This window comes from Papaver somniferum, unplaced genomic scaffold, assembly GCF_003573695.1.
Source record: "Papaver somniferum cultivar HN1 unplaced genomic scaffold, ASM357369v1 unplaced-scaffold_31, whole genome shotgun sequence".
Classification (NCBI taxonomy): domain Eukaryota; kingdom Viridiplantae; phylum Streptophyta; class Magnoliopsida; order Ranunculales; family Papaveraceae; genus Papaver; species Papaver somniferum.
Window position 1 is genome coordinate 1,106,889 of NW_020642151.1, and position 17,108 is coordinate 1,123,996.

General features: G+C 36.3%; 2 pseudogenes; one reads left to right on the forward strand and one right to left on the reverse strand.

Moving 5' to 3' along the window:
• Nucleotides 1-461: 461 nt before the first annotated feature.
• Nucleotides 462-16,495, reverse strand: LOC113341764 (annotated as a pseudogene).
• Nucleotides 8,510-12,048, forward strand: LOC113341806 (annotated as a pseudogene).
• Nucleotides 16,496-17,108: the final 613 nt, after the last annotated feature.

Below are 17,108 nucleotides of genomic sequence, written 5' to 3' on the forward strand. Positions count from 1 at the left end.
CTTTGCACCCCCTAAAAATGAAAATTGTACCCCAACGCAAAATTTTGCACCCCCATTTTAGAGATCTTGGCTCCTCCCCAGAATCCTTGTATATGTATGTGTGCTTGTTAGTTTGATATCATTTTCTGTTTCATATCTTGATTGATTGTGCTAGCTTGAACCATTTGTTATAGCAGTTTTTTTCTTTTTTTTTATTTGTCATAACACAACATAAAAAAAATCTTGAAGAAGGCAAGAATATTATACAGTAGAGGCCAAGGGGATCCCTATGGGAATCGAATCCTAGCTGAACTGCAGAATAGGTGAGATAAAGCAACAATAGCAACTGTTGGTTGATATCCTCTACCTAAAGGACCAACATACAAAAGAGTGAGGAATAACCCCCGCCCATAGAGCATAAAGCAACAGTCACTGATGTTTGTATGAGTAACTAATTATTATGACGGGTAACTAACATTTAATTATGTATCAGCAGAGTTGATGTGTGACCAGTATTCCTTTACAAGTTCCCCAAATAACAATCCCTCTTCGTTCATCAATTTCTTTGGTTCATCGTATTCCACTATCTTTCCTGCATATATTAAGAGAATACACTTTTGTTAGACTACTGAATAATAACACAAGAACTGTAATGAATTCTAAGCTTCTGGTTTCCAATATGAAAATAGTATGTATATCAGTATATATAAACCTCACCATCACTCAACGCAAGCACCATTGTACTATCCATCACGGTTGGTATCCTATGAGCTACTGTGATAACTGTGCAACTCTTAAACTCGATGCGTATGGTTCTTTGAAGTATAGAATCTGTTGCATTGAAAATTGAAGCAGTAGCTTCATCAAGCACCAATATCTGACTTCTCCTCAAAAGAGCTCGACCCAAGCAAAATAGTTTCCGTTGTCCCAAGCTCCAGTTTCCACCATCTTGTTCAACTGTAATATATCAAAAGTTACATATAAGAGAAAGGGGTAGAGTAAAAGAGAGAGCTGATGATGGTACTAACAATTGCGTACCTAGACTACTTAAACCTTCTTTTTTCTCTTGTACAGTATCTCGAAGCTGACATTTCCCGAGAACCTGTACACATTTATGAAATACCAGAAGATTAGCTAGCGACAAAGCTGATCAGTAAAATGTGCAATTCTTCAAGGTACTATAAAAAAAGCACATACCTCCCAAATTTCCTGGTCACTATGTTGAGACAGTGGATCCAAATTGTATCTCACAGTTCCTTTAAAAAGAGTGGGATCTTGAGGTATAATCCCCAACCGCATTCTTAGATCATGGAGTCCAATTGTTGAGATGTCAATGCCGTCTATGACAATTTTCCCTTCGAATGCTTCTACTATTCGAAACAAACACTACAAGAAAAACTGGATTAAGCAACCTGGCAGTTTTGGTTGGAAAAGCCCATATTGAATCGCTCTAACCCTTAGAGCGACTTAATTTGGCTCTCGCTCTTAAGTTGCAAAAGGTGGGATCTCTATAGGTCTAGAGCAGCTAGGCAATTGCTTTAATAATCAACCAACTATCATGTAGCGTCTCCTTTGTTCATTGCTTCATAGCTAGACCGACTCACCTAGAGCAAGAAAAATAATCATCGCTACATAGCTAGACCGACTCGCCTAGAGCAAGCAAAATAATCATCGCTTCATATCTAGACCGACCTGATTAGAACAAGCAAAATAACCATCGTTTTAGAGTTAGACCAACCATACTTGAGCAAGTGAAACGTCGATCGCTTCATAGATAGACCAACCAAAATTAGAGAGTGAAATACCGATCGCTTCTTAGCTAGACCAAGTACCCATTGAGAAATTAAAATAAATTCTGATTGCTTCATAGCTAGACCAAGCAACCCAAGAGCATTTAAAATACCTATACATGGCCTGAACTTGGTTGCTTAAACCAAATTTTTGTACTCCTGGTTTAGAAATCCGAAAACTTTAAAAATTAATACTGAAGGTAATTACTAATTAAGATTTCATAATTATAATTATCCACTTCCAATTAATTAAAACCATTCCTTAATTACATGTGGTATCAGTATCCCCACCCAAGCAAATTAACTTGTTACAAAAAAACAAAAACCATCGAGTTAACCAAATTGTTTGCAAACCATCCCCGAAAAGAACAAGAACCATACAGGTCCACACAAAAAAGTAACAAAAGGAGCCAGTGAAGGAAATGGACCTGTATGTTCACCAACATAAAACTGCACATTCAACATTCATCCTATTCATCCTCCCCTGACAATTCATTCTCCTAATTATCATTAGCACATCCATCTGCCTGCAAATCATCATCGTCCCCAACATAATTGTTCTCATCTTCTTGCAAATCATCATCGTCCCTAGCATAGCCATTTTCATCTTCTTGCACATCATCCCAAGTAAATCGATCATCAACTTCATGTTCACCTTCATCTTGGGACTCATCTTCTGAATCATCTGGCACAGGTTGACAACCAAGCGTCTGCAAAACATCATTCAAGTACTCTCTGAGATTACGCTCCCTCTTTTGAAGCTTTGAGATTTCTTTGTATTGCTTCGCAACTTTCTTCTTTTCAGAGTCCAACTGTTCTTGGAGAGCAACCATTTGTGCTTCATTTTTCTCATTTAAACTGAAGCGGGCAGCAACTTTTGACTTACGAGTACGCTTAGCCCCTATACGACGTGGATCAACAACCATTGCATATATTTCCTCAGGTGTGTAGTTGACTTCTCCTCGGCGAACCTGCTCACTGATCTGGTTCATCTCTTTCTGCATACAAGTTGTAAAAACAAGCAACTAAATCAAAATTCAAGCTTATGTACCTACTATGAAGAAAATGAAGAAAAGACAACAAAACAAAACTACAGTAATAGAATAAGCAGAATTTTCATTCAAAATGCAGTAACTAGAGTAAAAAAGCAAAAGATAAATTGATCAAATACTACCCTAAATTAGGTTTCCATGTATCATCAAAGAACCCAAAATCTGGAAACAAAAAATAGTTCATAACAAATCATAGTTTGACAACACAAAAGCATGCAGGCATTTAAAACATCAACGAAAAAAAGAATTAATGGATCCTGAAAATGGAAAACTACGCGCAATAATTCTATCTTCCCGAGTTGCTCAAAAGTTTGTTATCATACAAACAGGTTGAAAATGTTACTGAAAGTTTGTGCGTCCATCATTCTTATACAAATTTAAATCTCCTAGAAGATATGCATGAGACAATTCTAAGGGGTAAGAGTCAGTGCCCAAATAAGTGGCATGTCTGTGAGTCTGTTACAAGTTGAAGAGAACTTAACCAAGTGAAAAGGCATGTGTCTATTATATCTGCACTATCTCATTTTTTCTTTGCAGTTTCATTTTATTGCCTAAAAAGATAAAGTTTTTGCGACCATCTCCAAACGGATTCAAGTTAAATATTGCAACATCTGCTAATCAAAGTCTTAGGAAGAATGAAAACATTGCCATCATACCAACAATATCTTAAGATTAGTTCAAGTGCATCTTATTACCATTAAGGGCAAAAGTGGATAAATGTCTAGTATAGATGCCACTGTCATCAATATGACCAATGTTAAGCTGATCTGAAGAATGGTATTTTGCAGTAATAATTCTCTTTGTAGCAGAACTGCAAACCATCGTAGCAAATAGGGCACTCTGCTCATTCTCCTGAAAGAAATTAAACACAATGTTAATGCTTCAGGTCCGTTTAACGAGCTTATAGCACAAAAGTTTACTAATTTGGTAAAGAGCTTACATGGCCTACCAAAATCATGAACAAAGTTTCTCTTGAAATTCATCATCATCATCTTTTTCTACAACTGAAACCAAAACAAAAAGAAAATTTAAGATGAAAGCAAACCCGATCTGGCATATTAGGTAATTGTAAATCCTAAAGTTACTAAATTGATACCTCATCTGCAATACTTTGTCGGATTCTACGTTGTACAGATGCCTGAATTTGATACCTCATCAGCTTATGAGATGCAAAATAAAAGGAAACAGATGCATCTCCAACTTACTGCACATATCTACATAATCCATTCACAGCTCCATCTTGCCAATTCTGAATCTCAACCTCTCTTTATGGTCACTGTTTGAGACCATTACCACCATTACTCCATCTCAGATCACAGTTCACTGTCTCTTGCAATATCATGGGACAAATCATAATCGAACACACACACATTCAGTCATTCATATTCACCCATTCCTGCAATAACAATTTCATCCCTAATCCTAGACAGAAAAGAATGAAAAAGAAACAATCATAATCAGTACAAGAAACAAAATAATAAATCCCCAAACTCAAGGGTAATAAGTCATTTCCAAGGGAATTGAAACTGAAAATTAAGAAAAACAAAAATCACAACAAGGGTCTTGAAGAATTATATCGACTGGTTGCGGAGATTGCTGAAGCCGGTTGCGAAGCCAAATTGCAATTAGCTCTCCTACCATCAATAACAAGACTTGGATCCAAACAAGCCCTAGTTACAGCTTCAGGATCACTAAAAGTAACCTAAAACCAGAAAATCAATCACAAGTGTCAGTATTGATTAAGATTATGAATAAGTAACATAAACCCACAACAGAAGATGAAAAAAATACTTACAAATCCATATCTTTTCAATCTTCCTGTATTCTCACATTCAGTACCAGCACAAGCAGATCGACCCACAGATTCTTCCTTGTATTTCAATGGCAAAAACTTGAAATCTGTAATTACCCATCTGGTCCTTCCCGTTTATTACAAAGCCACAGCACCAGCATCAACACTGTCAATCCAATCTGATTATCAAACCAACAACACTAGCATATCACCATTCTCGCTGTAATTTCCACAGTTCACAACCAAATCAGATACAAGAAATCCCTAATTTCAACTCAATCAAAAACCAAAACCAATTAAAATCAAATAAACCCCTAAAATTTCAACCTAATCTCGAAAAACGAATTACCCATCAACAATTTTAAAACAAATCCCTAGCTAAAAAACAAATCCTTAGCTGAAAAAGGAGGGAAAAAAATCTTCAAAATTCTAAATCCTCAGATCATCATTGGAGTTAAAATCAGTTACAAGTTTAACTATTTAACAACAAATAAAGATGGATCTCAGTAAACATCGAAATAACAACGAATCATACTTTCTTGATGATACTGAAGTTTGAAGAGAGTTAAAAAGAGTGATTTCGTATTACTGGTTGGGTTGAAAGAGAGAGAAAGACATGTAGGTGGGTGAGTTGTTAGTGTGAGAAATGGGATCTAGTTTAGCAAAAGATGCAGGAGAAGAGGAAATGGAGATGGGATAGAGAAAGGAGGCAGAGAGATAGATTTAGGGTGTTCACTAGAACCTAAGAATTTCTTCACCTATCTACCGATATCTGCGACTGCATCTCAATCTTCATTTCCAATCCATTCATCATCAATTAATCGATGTGAGATTTGGTTTCGTTTGTTCAGATGTAGAATTGGAGTTAGGGTTTTTTTTTTCTGAGGGAGGGGAAGATGAGAGACGAGAGAAAAGTGAGTGAATGAAGATAAGTGAGAGAAAAAAAAATCTTTTTATCTAAAAGAATTTGAACGGCTAAGATGTGGTAGGATGGGGTCATACGGATTATGAAAATATTTGGACGATATATATTTATGTTAAGAGTGTCATACGGATCAAGGAAAGTGTGTTTTATTTGTGCTTTCTCTTTGTGTTAATACGAACTCATATTTTCGTTTTAATTATCAATCTTCGACATGAAAAAAAATCCAAAAAAAATATTAATAAATTTAGGACATTGTTATCGACGTTCTGATATAAAAAAAATCCAAAAAATGTATAAGAATGAATCGGGAAAATGAAAAATGAATTCGATAATTGGTGTGTTTCTTTGTGCTTTCTCTTTGTGTTTTTGTGCTTTCTCTTAGTGCTTCCGGTTTGAATTTCGACTAGTCACATAGGTCATGAAGTAATTTTGACAAGTCATACAGGTAATGAAGTAGCTTTGGTTCACACTGGTAAGCTCAGGTTATAAGATTACTAGAGATGGACCACAAAATTCAGGATGTTTCTGACTTCAAACTTGGCTGGATACATCATCAAAATTTAAAAATATGAAGCTCAATGTTGATTGGAACTTCAAATTGGTATAACAACATAAAAACTGTGAACCAAGAAGCTCCGGGGGGTTTTGACTTCAAACTTAGCATGATACATCATCGAAATCGATAAATATGAAGCTTTGTGTTGATTCGAAATTCAAATGTGGTATAACAACATACAAACTATGAACCAAGAAGCTCCGAGAGGATTCTGACTTCAAATTTATCACGATGCATCATCGAAATTGATAAATATGAAGCTCAGTGTCTATTCGAACTTCTAATTCGGTATAACGACTTACAAACTATGAACCAAGAAGCTCTGAGAGGGTTCTGACTTCAAGCATAGGATGATACATCATCAAAATCGATAATTATGAAGCTCGATGTCAATTCTAACTTCAAATTCGGTATAATGGCATACAATCTATGAACCACGAAGCTATGAGAGGATTCTGACTTCAAACTTAGCATGACACATCATCGAAATCGATAAATATGAAGCTCAGCATCGATTTGAACTTCAAATTCTGTATAACGACAAACAAACTAGTAAAAGTGAGTTCGTGGATAATTAGTCGATAAGCATGATTTAGAAATGTTGGTGGGAAACTGAGCACTAGTGGAATGGATTAGATGGAATCAGGCGAGCAACCAGTAAAACTGAGTTAACTTGGAGTGAGTTCATGGATAATTAGTCAAGATAAGCATGATTTAGCAATGCTGGTGAGAAATCGAGTACTAGCGGAATGAATTATATCTCAGAGCGAGTTTATTTCTCGAAGTTACCAGAAAATGGTTTGTTTAAGGTTTCATCTAATTTTTCGATGGAATCTTACTTGTAAATGGGTGAATTCACCGTTCTTACAAAGTTTCTGACTTATAGTAGTCCACTCCCTCCCAGGTTTCGAACTCGGAGCCACTTTCTTTCTCGAAGTTGCCATAAAATGGTTTGTTTAAGGTTTCAGAGAATTTTTCGATGGAATCTTACTTGTAAATGGGTGGATTCATCGTTCTTACAAAGTTTCCGACTTATAGTAGTCCACTCCCTCCCAGGTTTCGAACTCGGAGCCACTTTCTTTCTCGAAGTTGCCAAAAAATGATTTGTTTAAGGTTTCGGAGAATTTTTCTCAGAAACTTATGAAAGACTCGATATCGGTCAATTTTGTGCGCTTAGTTCTATTTCTTCGGTCTCAATTTTATCCGCTTAATCCGTATGAAAACCCGAAATTAAATATCCGCTGCCCAAAAAATTACATTGTATATTCATATGACTATGCATTATTCACCGTCCAAATTTCCTATAAAGAATCCTAATGATTTTCGGCCGACCGCCTTATATAGGATGAAAAACAACCTTCTGACGTCACAAACTTTGTGCAGAGAAATTGAAACTCAAAATTTTATTTACAAATTAAGATTCATATACCTTAAGTTTTATCTGAATTCCTTAAGTTCAACTATCAAATTTTAGATTTACAATTGAAGTATCGAATTCTGATTACACTTGTTTAATTTGACGCAATCGCCTCAATTTAAAAAGGTTGTTTTTCCAATTTCTTCCAGCTCACTACAATGTGAACTCGTATTTACCTATTAATTCAGTCCGGATTTCCATCTGGTTTACTTAGTTTAGTTTGTTACCCGTCAATTTTTTCGTATGTCGGTCGTCTCACTCAATTTCTCTCAAATTCTATCGTTTTCTCTTGTTATCCATCATCTTAACCGAATATCCATCAACCTTAGTCAATTTCATTTTTTATATACTAATCTTATCAAATAAAACTCGACCTCACTTGATTTTCATTGTTACTCGTCTATCTTTCCAATTTTGGTCGCATCGGTCATTTTCAATCGTTTTTCATCGTTTTTTCCAGTTATCTATAATTTTAACTTAATTTTAGTTGACTTTGGTCAATTTCACTTATTATCTACTAATTTCTATCCAATATATCACTCGAGCTCACTTGGTTTTTCTTTGATTCCTTGGGTTTTGTATGGTTAATGAAAACCGTAATTCCATTGGAAATTCCCATGAGGAACAGGTCACGCCACGCCTGGCCGGATAAACTCTTTCTAGATCGATCGGATCGAATCAATCCCTCCTCATTCGTCGAATTTGAGCCTGTCTCCATCATAATTCCCAAGGAATATCTATAGAATGATCATTTTACCCTTTGCCAGTCATTTATTTAAAATTGACTGTTATACCCTTGTTGGACACAACAAATAATTCGGTGACTTCGAAAATGGCCAAATTACACTTGCCGGAATATGTGCAATAAATAGTTCGATGATTGTGAAAATGATCAAATCACCCTTGCCGAAAAATGTGAAACAAATAATCATACATTTTCAAAAATGACCAAATTACCCTTGCGAGATATGTGCAACAAATAATCGGTTACTTTAAAAATGACCAAATCACCCTTGCCAGAAAAGGCACAACAAACATTCAGGTAATTGTGAAAATGACCAAGTTAGCCTTACCGAAATATGTGCAACAAATAATCCGGTGACTTAAAACTAGTTATGTTTTTGTTCTTCCATAATATTTTTATTTCTACGTCTTCATAAATTACCAAGTTAACAACTAAATATATTATTCAAATAAAATTTAAAAAATCTGCATATGCATTCTTTAACGGATATCGGATATTATCTTTCATGATAATGCCTTTTCTGTATCTATTTCATTAAAGTAAGAATATTCCATCACATATCTTATGAAGTAAAACAAAAATTAAAACTTGTTTCCGGAATTAAACCTCAAATCCGTAACATCTCTAGTTCACAGTTTGAAAGGAACTCGAATCCCTCGTTTCTCTCTCAGAAATTGAAAGGGAATGACGCGGCCGTTACAGTTTTAGGTTTGTTCTGAGTTCTCTTTTTATTCCCTTGAGAAAGTTTTGATGCTATATATTGTTCAGATCCAGGGTTTTATCAGTATGGGATTTGTTTGATTTTTGGATTTCTTGAGCGGTTCATTTAATTTTGGGGTTTTAATCAATTTATTACTTCGATTTTGTCCGGTTACTGTTGACAATTGATTGATTCAATTTTTTTCAGTGAAAATTGTTTCTTTTACCAAGAATTTATCAAGATTTAGTAAGCTAGATATTTCATCTGTTTACTTAAATATCTTTGGGCGTGCTCGTTTTATTTAGTTTTTATACAGGCTTGTATCTTTCTCTATTAGATGTTTTCTTTGTTTATTTTACTTTTCTTAGATAGACTTTCATTGAATTAAGGAACAAAATTGATTTTCTTCAAAGTGGGATTTCATTCAATTGAAATGTGGGTTGAGTTTTTAGAATTGTCTGTTCATGTAATAGGGGAAATTTGAGATTTTTAGAAGTGGGTAGTGATGGAGTTGAGCTTAACAAATTGGGCTTTCTGTGTATTACAAATTTGTTACTACCCAAATTAAAATCCCTGTGAATTTTAATCGTTTGGGTATTGATTTTTTGGTTGTGATTGCTTAGTCATTGTCTTATGAATCGCTGCTTTGGGTTCTGATTAGAAGATATTTTTATTTAACAAATATGTGACTTATGTTTTTCCAGTCAGGCAGCCATGTGGGTAACAGTAGTCTGATTTGCTTTCTGTTGCAATACGAGAGAGTTTGTCAAAGTGAAGGATGATTGTGATGCCTAATATTATGCTGACAAGTGACAAGCGTTTATGTTGTTTGAGTCATAATTGAGATATTAGAGGGTTTGTGAAAGAAAAGGCTCATTCTTATGCTCACCATTAGGCATTATGCTTTGGTAGATTTTTTTTCTCAATGTGTTTATTTGAAGCCTGTTTAGGTATGGGATAACATTTGTGAACTATATCATTTCTATGCGAATCCATTGGATTCAGTTGCCGGTTCATCTTCATTTGTATGTGATAATGAAGTACCATGACTGTCAACTGTTTTTTCAGGGATCCTACCTTTACTCACTTGTTTCTAGTTGGAATCTTTTTATTATAATTGACCTTGCTCTATTTTTTTTACTGTACACTGCCCTCAAGCCGTTGGGAGACACAAGCCCTTGGTAGACAAGGTGCTTGTTGTAACCAAGACATCAGAGCAGAAGACCACAGGTGCTATTCAGTCGCCTTCTAACGCTCAGACTAAGCCACAAGGAAGTGAGATCCTTGCTATTGAGAAGGGTAAGACCGTCGGAAAGGCCCAAGTCGATGTTAGTGTGAAGGTAATGATTAACTCAGCTAAGGGTATTTATCTTCTGTGTCTCTATGGTTTTGAATTGACATTAACAATTGTAAGCTGATTTGTTGGTAGACTGGTGCTCAAATCATTTACTCCAAATATGCCGGAACTGAAGTGGACTTGAATGGAGTAAGCCATTTTTATTGAATGACGATGGCATTGTTGGTATTCTCGAGACCTAAGATGTCAAGGATTTTAAGCCCCTGAGAGAACGCGTGTTAATTAACGTCTGTTCCCACTTTACATAGTCAGATTCTTCATAAATCTAGAGAAATTTAAGGTGTCGATATAAGTAAAGAATGTCTTGGGAGAGTAATAAATTGGAAAAACAATTGCACGTAAATTTTACAGGGGATGGTTGGACCTTGCACTATGAGGCACCATAGTAGTATTGGGTTCATGTGAACATGGTTTCTTTTACCTAAGCAGGCAATATTTTAGATTGAGATTGTTACTCGTTGCATTATTTTGGTTGTAGTATAATTTGTGATTACATATTTGAGTGATTGCCTATTTAATAGTGGTTCTTACACATGACCGTGTTCAGGTTGAGGAGGCCGAGAAGGAAACTGCTGGTGGGTTACTTCTAACAGAGGATATCAAGGAGAAGCCCTCCATTGGAACGGTAAGAAAACTTCTGTTTTACGGGTTTGAGTTACACATGCATTACCTGCTAGGTTCATCTCAGTCAATATCCATGTAAGTCCTACCTTTGAGATGTGTACAAATGTCCATTTAGAGTGCTTCAGAGTATACAATTGAATTGTACAAATTCTTATATAGGTATATCAGTTTGTACTTTCTTTGTACATGTACTATGTAAGCTGATGTGACCTGTGCCATTCGAAGCAATAGCCATGATAATTTTACACCTATCTTGACATTTACTTAGGCAATTCCCCTTTATGTTTTTTTTTATCATAGTTTGTCCCTCATGAGTAGTCACTGCTTTCTTATAATTCTGCAGATAAAAGGTCCTTCATTTCAGAGTTTACAAACACGAACGCAACACCTGAAAAACAAATCAAGCCATCAAAGAAGTAAGTCATGCATATATCTTTTAACCTTGCATAATGATTGTTTGGTTAGTTATTCAGGAATATCAATTTGGTGACTAACGGGGAACTCATAAGAACATGTGTAACTTCAGTTCAGGGCAAATACTCATATTGATTCATCTTTAAAATACAACCTATTTAACAAGACAAGGAGTTAAATCATAAGTGTTATGTATTCACCTAGTTGCCGTGAACCATGAATCTAATGTCGGGTCTTTACAAAAGTTCGAAGATTGGTTCTGCTAGATCATTTCTGCAGACCGACATTTTTTTTCTTTTTATTTTCTTTCTTGATTGGCAAAACCTGCGGTCTTCTCAGCACCTTGCTTGTCACTAGTATATGCGCATACCCATTTTACGAATCTTGCTATAGTCACCATCTTGCATAATCTGTATATACTCACAAGGCATAACTAGTATTCATTTCTGCTTAAAGGTCTGGACCTGAATCAGAAGTAATTCAATTGCAGCGAGAGCTTAAAAAAAGCCTTCCGACCAACTTGAGGTCTGTCACTCTCTTCTAGTTCTTATTTCTGCTTCTGTTATTTATTTATTTTCATATTTTAACTTGATGTATGCGTAATGACCCTTGTCGTTCTGTTTTGCATTAATATGAGCAGTTTCAAACGGAGCTACAAAAAGCTGTTGGAGGAGAAGAAAGTGGGGAGAAGCAATAATGCTTGCAAGCAAGTCATTATCTACACAAATCTGGCAGTGTGTTGAGTGATAGAATAAATGACTTGTACAAGTGTGAATTTTGAGTTTTTATTAGTGTTTCTCGGATTTTGAACATAAGTGTCGATTGAATTCAGCTGTAAGTTGGATTAAGTGTAACTTGACACGAACAATTGTTTAGGGGAGAATTTGAATTACGATTGGGTGTATATCTATTGGATTAAATTCATTGTTTTTTTCGAACCCTTATGCAGGATGATTAGTAAACTGTCCAACCAATGAGCTAAGCTAGCTACATGCTCGTGATCTCTTCTGATTTGGTGATTCTAAACTTGGTTGCTGAGACAGGTTTGACCGACCAAAATTTATTTTGACTTGCTAGTCTGTGGTCGCTTGACGTAAATAGCTACTAACGTAAGTAGCGGTAACAGGTTAGCAACCGCTAAAACTTATGGTAGTCGGAATTTTGGTTGCTTGACTGTTAAAGCGACCAAAATTTTGGGCTCTTGCTAAGATTTTGGTTGCTCAAACCAAGTTTTCTTGTAGTGAAAGCACTTATCAGAGTTGTCTTCCCACTACCAGTTCTGCCAACAATTCCAATCTTGTGGCCTCCTTCAAATGTGCAAGTAATCCCTTGAAGAACAAGTGGAGTATCAGCCCTATAACGTATCTGTTCGAATCATCAAATATCTTAGTATATTAATCTTCTTCAAACAAGACTCTAGCACAGTTATATACAAACTTGGCATAGTTTACCTTTAAATTTTGCAGCTCAACTCTTCCCACAGAAGGCCAACTTGGTACTGGCCGATTTCCTTCTATGACTTCTGGAGCTTCACCAGGAATGTTCATGTACTGGCTTAGCCTTTCCAGTGAAATGATGTTATTTGCTAATGTACACTGGTTTTGAGTTGAGAATACAAGAGACATATTCAATGAGAGACCATATGACAACGCCATTCCAACGACCCCTGCCATATCATAAAGTTGGTAATCATAAATTCCGTTTGGTCAATCCAAAGGAACATGATTGATAGAGTTTCATTATATTCTTACCTGAACTAAAAGTTCCCCGAGGAAGCAAAACCAGTAGTAGGGCTGAGGAACAAAGAACAATGACCGATAGTGTTTCCAAACGTTGAATGAACCACTCATTTGCAGAATAAATGTAAAAAGAAGGGCTAGCATTTTTTTCAATGAGCTCGAGATTTCGAAGAAAGAATCGCTCTTCGTTTTGAAAAGCTCTAATTGTCATTGCTCCTGCTATGGACTCCCCAAGATGATTTGCTACCATCGAATTGGTTGTTCCACTGATTCGCGTGAACTCCTTTGCAGAAGCGGAATAATATCGCTGTTGAGTAGAAGTACATTTTCAAATCATCCATTTATTCCTTACAGGATTACTTAGGAAGAAAACCTTTGTACTTCACCCTTTTGATCAGAAGAGAGAATTTTATTCAAAGAGGACGAATGTACAAATACTACAAGTAGTAATAAAAACCTTTGTACTTTACCTGTAAGTATATCACCGAGAGTACCATCGGTATGCAAACAAACACGAGTTGCCAGGTAATGACAATCAGTACTCCAAGAGTAATGTAAGTATTAACAGTAATCATGATAACAAATATGAGGTTGTATGCGAGATCGATATCTACTATACTTAGATCCGAGGAGACCTACAAAAGAAATGTTAGCCTTGGTCAATTCTGAATAAAAAATCTATTATTCATTTACTGCTATAACAAGTACTGAGTACACTTACCCGGCTTAGTAATCTTCCCAGAGGAGTCGACTCATAAAAAGAAATTGGTGCACGGAAAAGAGAGTCCAGTAATTGAGAGAATAAAGACTTCGATGAATGCATTGTCAAAGGGACCACGAAAAGACTTCTAACAAGTAAAAAGAATATCGAGATGCATCCAATTGCCAAGTACACTACTACTAGCCGCAATTTGCTGACACCAGAGTTCTGAAGGTTAGAAGCCATCCAATAGTTTTGTAGTATTTGGCCACCAAAAAAAAAGAGCTGTGGAAGAGTTGCTAAAGATAAGTAAAAGAAGCCTTTCTTTTGATGCAGATATTGCAGGTACGGCTTCCAGCCGGTGTTTCCAGTTTCTTTTTCTTCTTTCTTAATCAACTGATGTCCTGCAGGATCTTGAATCTCCTTGTCTCTATAAATGTTACCGGCATCTGTAGCAGAAACTCCATTTCTTTGGGGGTAATCAACCTTCGTGAGCGTTTCACATCCAGTTGTATCTTTATGTGCATTGAAAAGGTCATAAAATACAGAACTTGAGGCTAGTAGCGCATTGTATGGAGATGCATGTTCATGCATCTCCCCGTCTGACAACAGCTATCAAGCAAATAAGACGGTAGAATTCAACAAACTTTCAGTCATATAGCGAAGAAAGACGTAAGATTCATTATTGTGATCTAGTTTATACTAAGAAAAGGTTCATAAACTAGGTAGCAGTTTCATGGGATTTTAGTTTCGAACTGACCAGAATACAATCGAATGCAGGAAGAAAATCAACTTGGTGAGTCACAAGTAACACCGTCTTTCCTGAAAGAGCTCCCATAACACATTCCTGCGGAAATCAATTTAGCAATCATCAAGAGGATAAAAATACAGAACGAGCAAAATAATTTGCAGCAGAAAGAGATTTATGATCTCCCGTACATTAAATAAGCTTGTAGCAGTATGGGCGTCAACGGCACTGAATGGATCGTCCAAGAGATATATATCAGCATCCTGATAAAGCGCGCGAGCTAGTTGAATACGTTGCTTCTGACCACCACTCAGGTTAATTCCTCGTTCTCCTATTTCAGTGAGATCGCCATAAGGTAGCATTTCAAGATCCTTAAGCAGTGAACACTTTACTAATACGTCTCGGTACCTTTTCTTATCCAAGGTGCACCCAAATAAAATATTTTCTTGTATACTTCCTGACTGTATCCATGCCGTTTGAGAAACATTCCATAAACTTGAATCTACGCAATGAATTTGGAAATTCGACACCTTAAGGTTTGAACTTATTGTTATAAAAAAATGAAATAAATGAGGTTCCCGTGGGATAAGGACTTGCCTTTCCTTTTATGTTCGGCACCTCCCCAAGAATTGCTGCTAGAAGTGTTGATTTACCTGCGCCAACCTCTCCACATATAGCCATTTTGTCACCAGGTTTAACCTCTAAATTTGTATTTCTCGAAGTGTATTTTAAAGGACTCTCTTCCCATGAGAAATTACCCGATTCGATAAATATGGAATGCTTAAGTTGCTCTTTATTACTTCCCTTGTTCCTGACCTTCTCACTCTCCAATTCCGGTGCTACAAGAAAGGTTTCGATCCTTTCAAATGAAACTTTTGCTTGAATTACAATTCCAATAGCATCAGGAATGAATCTAATAGGGTCTTGCACAATACGTAACGTTGCTATAAACGTGATCACATTACTAGGATTCAAAGGAACCTTGAGAAAGTAACAAGCCCAAAAGGTGGCAGCAGCCACCATGATAGGTGATGCCCAAAAGAATAAACCGCTGAAAGCTTTCTGACACAGCATACGTGACAACCATTTGTATTCCTCACTTCTCAATTTTTCGATGACATTTTTGAAATGAATTTCCAAAGCATACAACTTCAAGATTTTCATGTTCATCAAAGCTTCACATATCATTCCTATCTCGTACCCCCATAAGCTTTCTCTGATATTTAGTATGTAGTTTCCCTAGAGGAATGTTCACTAACACAGTAAATACTATGACAAATAAAGCCGCAAGCGTCGCAAGACCCACAGTATAAACAAGAGTCGCTAAGCTTAGACAAATTTGGAGGACCAGTGCCCATATCTGATGGAACCAGTAAGGAAACTCACCAATTCTATATGCATCAACCGTGACATAACTAATTATCTCACTCGCTGAATTCGCTGTTTTTGCAGAACTAGAAAGTTTCAATTGCTTCTTATAGATAGCTGCTGAGAGTAATAATCTTACCCGAATACCCGTTATTCTACTACGAAAATACCATTGCCGTTGCGATAATGATTCTAACAATTTGGAGAACAACAATAGTGTAGCTAAAACATAACCTTCATATTTAAAATCTTCTTTACCGTCTGCAACTTTAATGAAAGCACTCAGAAACAATGGACCAGAAGATAGAGTGATGGTCTTGAGTAATGCGCATAAACCCGATATGACGATCTCTTTCCAATAACAATGAATAATTGCCCACAAAATTGATTGTTGTTGTTGCTGCTGTTGTTGTTGCATGAATGACATGTAACAAGCGCTTGCTCTATCTGAATTTCTTAACTTGGGTATATCATCATCTTCAAGATGTTTGTGTTTTCCTTTTCTTATCAACGGATTTAACCACCAAAAGGATAATGTACTAAGGAAACCAGCTTTAGCGAAAGGTGTTTCAGTCTTAGAATCACTCATTGTTTCTCTTTTCATTTTAGACACTCACAAAACAGGAACAAAAACAGAGTAAAGAGACCAATTAGTATTGCTCCGTTTTATCTCTCTTTTCACTCTTAATAAAAAACTTGGCACTTCGTATGCGGGAAACCACCTAGGAGTACACCCACCCTAGTTGAATACAGATCATAAAGTCTGCTAGTTGTGTGATTTGTGATATCATCCTGTATCTCCATTATTAGATACACATATCCATCGACTGCACCAACAAAAGATTAGGTTTGTTAAAAAAATACAGTAGAGCAGTTTTGGTTGACATGTACGATTTCCTCATGGCTGTATTTCAGATTTGCGGGTTCAGAACGTGCCCTACACAATCAAATCTCATGTCTCATTAAGATTTGATTTTGTAGATTAAAATATTACTAGTAGTTTGCACCTAATTAAATTTGAAAAATGGCCGGGAAAAACGTACTTTTCACGGTTATGAGTCACGTGTGTGACCATAAATGCGTGTATAACACGTACAGCTTTCCATAGAAAATTATTTGTAGCCATGTTGCGGTCATAACTTCATTAGCCGATATGCTATGTGGTTGTCTGCCCCGAGAACTACCAAACATGCACGCTCATT